The sequence below is a fragment of the Dysidea avara genome, chromosome 4 (assembly GCF_963678975.1).
Source record: "Dysidea avara chromosome 4, odDysAvar1.4, whole genome shotgun sequence".
NCBI classification, from domain to species: Eukaryota; Metazoa; Porifera; class Demospongiae; order Dictyoceratida; family Dysideidae; genus Dysidea; species Dysidea avara.
The window spans coordinates 14,362,719-14,370,143 of NC_089275.1; the positions used below are offsets into that span (position 1 = coordinate 14,362,719).

The 7,425-nt window shown below is 38.1% G+C and overlaps 1 long non-coding RNA gene across 1 annotated transcript; it reads left to right on the plus strand.

Annotated features, from left to right (window-relative positions):
* Positions 1-5,099: 5,099 nt before the first annotated feature.
* LOC136253141 (uncharacterized) lies at positions 5,100-7,329 on the plus strand. The gene is made up of 2 exons (XR_010699971.1): positions 5,100-5,538; positions 6,879-7,329. It is a non-coding gene; the product is annotated as an uncharacterized lncRNA (long non-coding RNA).
* Positions 7,330-7,425: the final 96 nt, after the last annotated feature.

The window sequence follows — 7,425 nt, forward strand, 5'->3', positions numbered from 1 at the left end:
ACAGCTTATCAAACAGTGTTTTTAGTGGGACTCCAGACCCTTTGTGAAGAGTGATCAACTAATTGCGTGGGCGGCCGATAAATATACACAGCCTACTATAGCCTTGCAACCATACTTGTGCAAACAAACAAGCCAAAACAGTTACAACCACTTACTGCTACATTCACCACCTTCTTTCTTTACTTTCACCTGTTCATTGCCGTCATTAATGATTGATTGTGGGTTTCGGTTAATCGGCAAATTATTTCCGCTTCGTAGCCGACACCGATACTTGTAAAATTAGCTAATATCGGCTGTTACCGATAATTCAACCGATTATCGGTGCAACTCTAATTACCATGGCAATCCTTTCAAAACATATAATAGCATCTTCCTATTATATTCAAGCTGAAGTAAAAATGACTTAATGCTTTTTTTTTTCAAAACTGAACTTTTGGAATTTTTTTTAAAGTTAAAGTTTTGAAAAGAAATTAGCTAAATGATTGTCAATCAACTTTGCTCACTCTAACAGCAAAAAGTGGAACATCATTCTGCCAGTATAATAGCTATATAGCTACACTGCACATTACAAGGTGTTTCAGTACAAGCAGTTGATGGGTGAGAAAAATGAACATTTTGAGAAACTGAAAAGAAGTGCAACTCCACGGTAAATAGCAGGTGGTAATACGAGAGCCGCCATGTAAATTTTAGCATAACACTCTGATATGCACCGTGTAGCTATCAGAATCACGTGACAGCTACTGTACTTCACCATAGATTATACCCAGGAGTATATAATCTCATAGCGCTAGCTATGACTGTGACTCAAGTTCCGACTGAGCTGCTATAGAGCATCCGGTATTAAAGGCCGTTAAACTGTATCTCAGTTATCCCTGAAATCCACCTAGAAGCTTTTGTCACTGTATCCGTTATTTTCCTCGAAGGGTTCCCTCTCCTGCGTGCGGCGCCTGCTCTGCATTTGGCGTGACCGGTGGACCCCGTGAACTGATTGCTTTAAATAATGCACGTTTTCGAGAGCATTGCTTAGTACAACGTAAGTTGTTCGCATCTCTGTTGGCATGTTTTACTGACTTGTATATTCGCAGGCTCGAATGGCACTGAGTAAACCATCGATCAAAGAACAGGTTTCCTTTGTACTATCACCTTCAGAGGAATTTAATTGCCCGATTTGTTTAAGCATTCTATCTGAACCATATCTTACTGCTTGTTGTGGCAACCATTTCTGTGAGCCATGTGTTGTCTCGGTGAAGAAGAACAGTGGAAAGTGTCCCATATGCCGAACTACACCGTTAAATGGATTCATCAATAAACATTTTAGGAGAAAATTACACGACCTACAGGTTTCTGTATTGCGTGTATAAAGGAAAGGGCTGTGAGTGGATAGGGGATTATGGAAAGATTGAGAAGCACTTAGACCTAGAGAAAGAAAATGGTGAGTGTCAATTTGTTACGGTAAAATGCCCTCTGTCAATACATTAATTCCAAGAAAATCTATTACCAACCATGTTAATAAGATTTGCAAGTATCAGGGGCGGATCCAGGGGAGGGGCTTTGGGGGCTGAAGCCCCCCCCCCTTCATATTTAGGTTTTACTTGATCAATATGCTGAGTATTGTAATGAAATTTTGTCTTAGCATAATTATATGATCACTAATAATACAAATACTCATAAAACCACCTTATAAACATCTTTCCAAGGTATTATCAGTGGATTTATGCTAAAGTTTATGCAACAAGGACCCGGATCAGCATTGGAGGTGTACAAGATCGAGATACTCTAATAGAGCAGTCAGCTAACTACTCTAATAGAACATTCACTAGAAACATGTAGTTGGTTCTGTTATGGAATTTTTCCAAATCTGCCTGCACCTATACATACAATGAAGTGCATTGGTCTGTTTGAAGGGTTTCATTCATCTACTTGTGTAGTTAATATGTATGGCAATACTTAATTTGTGCTCTCAGATTCAATCTTGTATTGTTCAAATTTCAAAATTTTCCACTTTCGGCATTCTTATTCTAACATGCACCTATTCAGTGTTGTGCAATTGTGAGAGGGGTACATCATGTACTTGGTTGTCTGTACCTACCCAAACTTTTCCATTAGCAAAATGCTTCAGAGAGCCACACCTATAATCTAAAGGCAGTATATAAAATATCTACAGGTGTGAATTTTATGTGGAAAAGTCTCCCAATTGCAGTATTTTAGCATCTATTTTTCAAAATTTTCCTGGGGGGGCATGCCCCCAGACCCCTCTAGTTCCAGCACGCTTCACATGCTGGGAAGTGTGCTTCACACACCTATACCCAAGAGATTAGTACCTTGAGTTAGCCCCCCCTTTTATAAATCCTAGATCCGCCCCTGAGTATCGTCAGTTTTCTTGCAAATTCTGTGGTTTCCTGTCAACCTATGAGGTAGTTACCACTCTGCATAATGATGACTGCTTGAAGTATCCAGTCCCCTGCCCTAATCGTTGCTCAAATCAACATATCCTCGTATTGAGCTTAAAGATCACATTGATGAATGTCCAGAGCAAGAAATACAGTGTACATTTAGTGAAATGGGCTGCAAAGAAAAGCTTAAGCGTCGAATGTTACAGCAACACTTGGTGGATGGTGTAATTTTGCATCAAACGGTGATGTGTGCAGTGTTAACTGAAAAAGTCAAGCTGTATGCCAATGACAAAACTGCCCTTGAGAAAAAGCTTTCTGCACAAGATGTTATAATCAAGAATCTACGAAAAGATAAAGAAGAACTTGAACAAAAGGTTGATCATCTCACAGAGGAGATAGATAACCTAAAGCCAAAAAAAGATTTTTGGCTTGAAAACCTAAAATTTATGGCATCTAAAATGCGAGTAACAAACTGGCCACTCTATTTATGTAAAATAGTTGAGGTAGCTACTATTGAGCCATTTGTACCTGTTGTCTTGAAAGTTCAATTACATATTACTAAAGAGCATAGGTTGAACAACAGTGGCCCTACGTATCACTATATATCAACGCTCTATAACTGTATGCCCTTTTATAGCCATTCCAAAGGCTACAAACTGCAGTTGTCTGCAAAAGTTGCCTGTCACTGTCCTACCTGTCCAAAAATGTGTTTTATTCATGGTTATAGACTAAACAATCTGAGCTTATCGGTTGAGGTGCATGTTATACAGGGTGAGCATGATGTAGACCTCAAATGGCCTTATAAAAAGATGATTAGAGTAACCCTTTTGAATAAAGAAACTGATGATGGTCACTGCACACTTATGCAAGAGTGCAAGTCAAATTGTGAAGGATTTGAAGTTTCACAAGGTAAAGCTAAACAACCTGAACAGCTTTTGTATATGCAGTTGGCAACAGCACTGTCAACACATGGCATTTATCTGCCTCAAGATTTTGATGGTTCAAGCAACCATTCTGATGAGATACTTTTTCCTCTGAACTTAAAAGACGAATTTGTGAATTGTAGGCCACACGTATCTGCTGAACAATATTCAAGCAGCAAATATATTGGAGAATGTCAAAAGGATTTTTATGTACAAGTCACCTTGTAAACTAGCTATACTATATTATGCATATTAGAGCACACTGATTTTATACTAATGTACAACATGTACATGTGATCATGTGTACTGTGAACAAAGTATTTTGATTGTGATTCGTCAGCATGTGCCAGTATGCATGATTTCTTAGCTAACCATACAACAATGTGTTTCAGCATGCGATAATGAGAATAGTTCTTTTTCTCTTTTCACACTTACCACACTGTATAATATGTGTAGTGCTATGTGAACTAGCTGTTACATATGTTACTAGTAGCTAATCTGATATAGCTACAGTGCATATTGTCCCACTGATAAGTACGTACACATACCTGTGAATACTATAACAGTAAAATTTCCAGTATATTGGCAAGCATGTATTGATTCAGCCATGGTAAAAATGCAATGCTGATCACTTTCTGCAATTGTAAAGCCAGACTGTTGAGTGATGAACTGGATTTATTGTTGACACCAAAAGTTGTCCTATAAGATTGCAAGTATACAGGACAGAGATACTATACGTAAGAACAAAAAGTTGAAGTATTCTGTGTAGAGCTAAGCAGGCAGTGTGAAAGTTACTGGTATAGGTTACATGATAATTTGGATCCATCCTTTAGAGGATCTCAGTCAACATTACATCAGACCTGGCATAATTGAAGGGTACAAATGTACTGTAGTGAGACAGAAGCTAACTGCAGAGTGCAGAATAATATGGAGATGTTTGATGCTGTCAGGGTGTTTGAGCTAGGATAAGTGGTATACAACAGTGCAACATGTTCACCCTTCAACAGTATTTTTATTTCCACAAGGAACATATGGCTGTAACCAACAATTATGGTACTGAAAAGAGAAAGATGAGATTTATAACAAATTTGTGTGTGTGTGTGTGTAGTTGTGTATGTATTTAGTATGTGGATATATGGCATACGGGTTTACAACTTACAGCTAGGATAATAGACTGCACCTTCGTATGTAGCTAGCATTATAACATTCACATTGTAAAAAGTATCCTGTGCCAAAAACAGCCCAGCTGTAAAAAAAGGCGAGGCCAAGAATGCACAAGTACATGTTCATGGAGTGCTTGCAATAAAAACAATACTACTGAGATGATAAAAGATGATTACACTGCATTGTTACCAAACTTAGTTTAACTAAAAATTTACAATTGGTTTCTACTTGGCCATCTTTTAATTTTAATATACAGTGCAAGAAGATGGCCAAGTAGAAACCAATTGTGAATTTTTAGTTAAATTAATTTTGGTAACAATGCAGTGTAATCATCTTTTATCATCTCAGTAGTATTGTTTATATTGCAAGCACACATGCACAGCTAGTTGGATGTGATAATGTGAAGCATATAGAAAATGAATGCATAAAAGTGCCTATACTGTAAATGCTTTCTTGGCCAGATTTTGATATCATGTCTTTTGGTTGTAGTTACTCCATGAACATGTACAGTGTACTTGTGCATTCTTGGCCTCGCCTTTTTTTACAGCTGGGCTGTTTTTGGCACAGGATATCACTACTTTTTGTAGAATGGAGAGCATACAGTTACTGAAGATTGGCTATTATATTACATAGGAGACACTGCATGCATGCATGCATAATAACAGCTTCAGTATGAGATTAGCTACGTAGTTAAATCAGTAGCAAAAGCTTCAAGTTCAGTGTTTAGAAGCACTACTAAAAGTGACTTGCTAAGAGAAAACTCGTTCAAACCGTTCAAATTTCCCTCAAGGACTCACGTGATATTTTGCGTGATGTTCACGTGAAAATAAGAACCGGGGATAGTGTGAGGGATAGTGACAAAGTTGAGGCTACCATCTTAATGTTTCTTCCTGAAGCGGTGGATTGGTGATATAACTATAGTCTGTGTGCGTAACAAGTGGAGGCGAATCGGCTGCGAGTTGTTGCTGAATGGCGAGACTAGCTGAATGTATGCCTCGGAATGGACTTGACTTGAAGGCGCTGAATGCATCACACTGATTCTCCCAATGAATTTCCAAGTAAGTTCGTGTATAAGTCATTGTAAACAGATATATAACTACCGTCGTAATCAGTTTTAGACTGGAATCCCCCATGGGCCACGCCATAGTAGCTTCCTGGGATTATATGTATATGCTTTTCGGTAGGCCAGATCCTTGTAGCTGGCTTGTTCTAGCAGCTGTGTGGGTCAGACCGCGAACAAGTTGAGCTGAACCCTAGTGAGAAAACAGCTAAAAATGAAAGACTTTTTCTCAACAGTTCAACCAACCAGATGGTTGGTGATGACAACGAAGTTGTCAAGAGCAGACAATTGCTTCCATCAACAGTTCAAGACTATATACTTTTATGGCTTCCTCTAATGTATGATGAAATCTTTGGCTATAAATAATGTGTCAGGCATTTGAATGATTAGCAAGTAAGTCAATACTACAAAACTAATAAGTTAATATTTTTGAGGGCTCAGCTCAATGCGTACATACAGTATACCATAATTACTATGCATCGATTGATTGATGTGATAATAATATAAGCAGATCTGAGACAACCATGGACCCTACTATATAGTAACTGGGCAGACATATAGAGTTATGTATACTCTGATGTAATTGCTGAGCATTGTAGTTTGCCAATGGTCAAAGCTAAATTAACCATTTTAGATAGCTTTTTGTGATGTTGAAGGTGTTAGGCAAACTCCAGTTAGGGGCAGGCAATAAAAGATTATTTTTCAAAACAGGAGAGGAACATGCTTAGGCCCGCAAAGTACAGGCTTAGTCTACTTACCCCAGTAGATGCACCATATTATATATAATTATAATGCACATATCAACATATTTCCCTACTAACCCCCTCTTCGGGCATATATAGATAGGGCTATAGTGGGCACAACTGAATGTTAAATGCCCCATGGTGGGACAAACCTATTGTGTTAAATCCCCACCATTGGCTCCAGTTGCAACGTGGGAGATTTGACAGCGTAGAAAAAAATACTTGGGTGCTTAATGAATGATTGTCAAATGTCCCATAGTGAAGCAGCAGTTTTATGTCAATTCACCTTGTGAAGCCCCACTTACATCCAAGGGGAGTGGTAGGGTAACACATTGGTAGGTGCATAATGGGTTTGCATCATAAACCTTGTGTTGAAATGTAGTCTGTCTTGCTTTTTTCAGCTAATGTGCTTATCCTCAAACAATCAGGACTGGAAAAACTACAAATTGTCTTCTACTTTTATCTATCAACTATCCAATCACTGCTAGTTTATTAAAATTTCCTTTGCTGTTGTAACTTGATTACCATTATGCTATAACCATGAGTCCCTCCTAGTTTATATGTCTCCTAGCAACAAATATTGTTAACAATGTAGGTGAGAACCACAAAAGAAGTCGAGTAATATACTCCAAAATTGGTCATCAATTGCTGCAGTATGCTGAATACATCTTGGGAATGACTATGTTGGATGCTCACTTTAACAATAATCATAATAGTGGAAGAAAGACATGTTCGTCTGACTATGATTACACATTTTTAGTTAGCTGTACCTTACCATACTGTGTCCCTTTCTGTATATGCAGGGTGGATACTGATGTTGTGACTGTTGGCGGGTGAGTTTATGGTCAATGGACAAATCACGCAAATGGTGAAGAAAACATAATATGTGGTACCAAGACCCCACTACTATAATATGAACTCTTGGTGGTACTTCATAGTCAAACACTAGTGTATCTGGCTTCTTGTGCTATTGTAGTCTTTTTTTTTTATGGGATTATCATAATGTAAATGTTTACTATTACAATATATCATGCTATCATTAAAGAGTTTCTATAATTATGGGTGGTTGCATGAGTGTCTACGAAGTGCTGTGACTGAAAGGTGATACGTTGGTGCTGCATGGCTTTTTAAGTCAACACTGA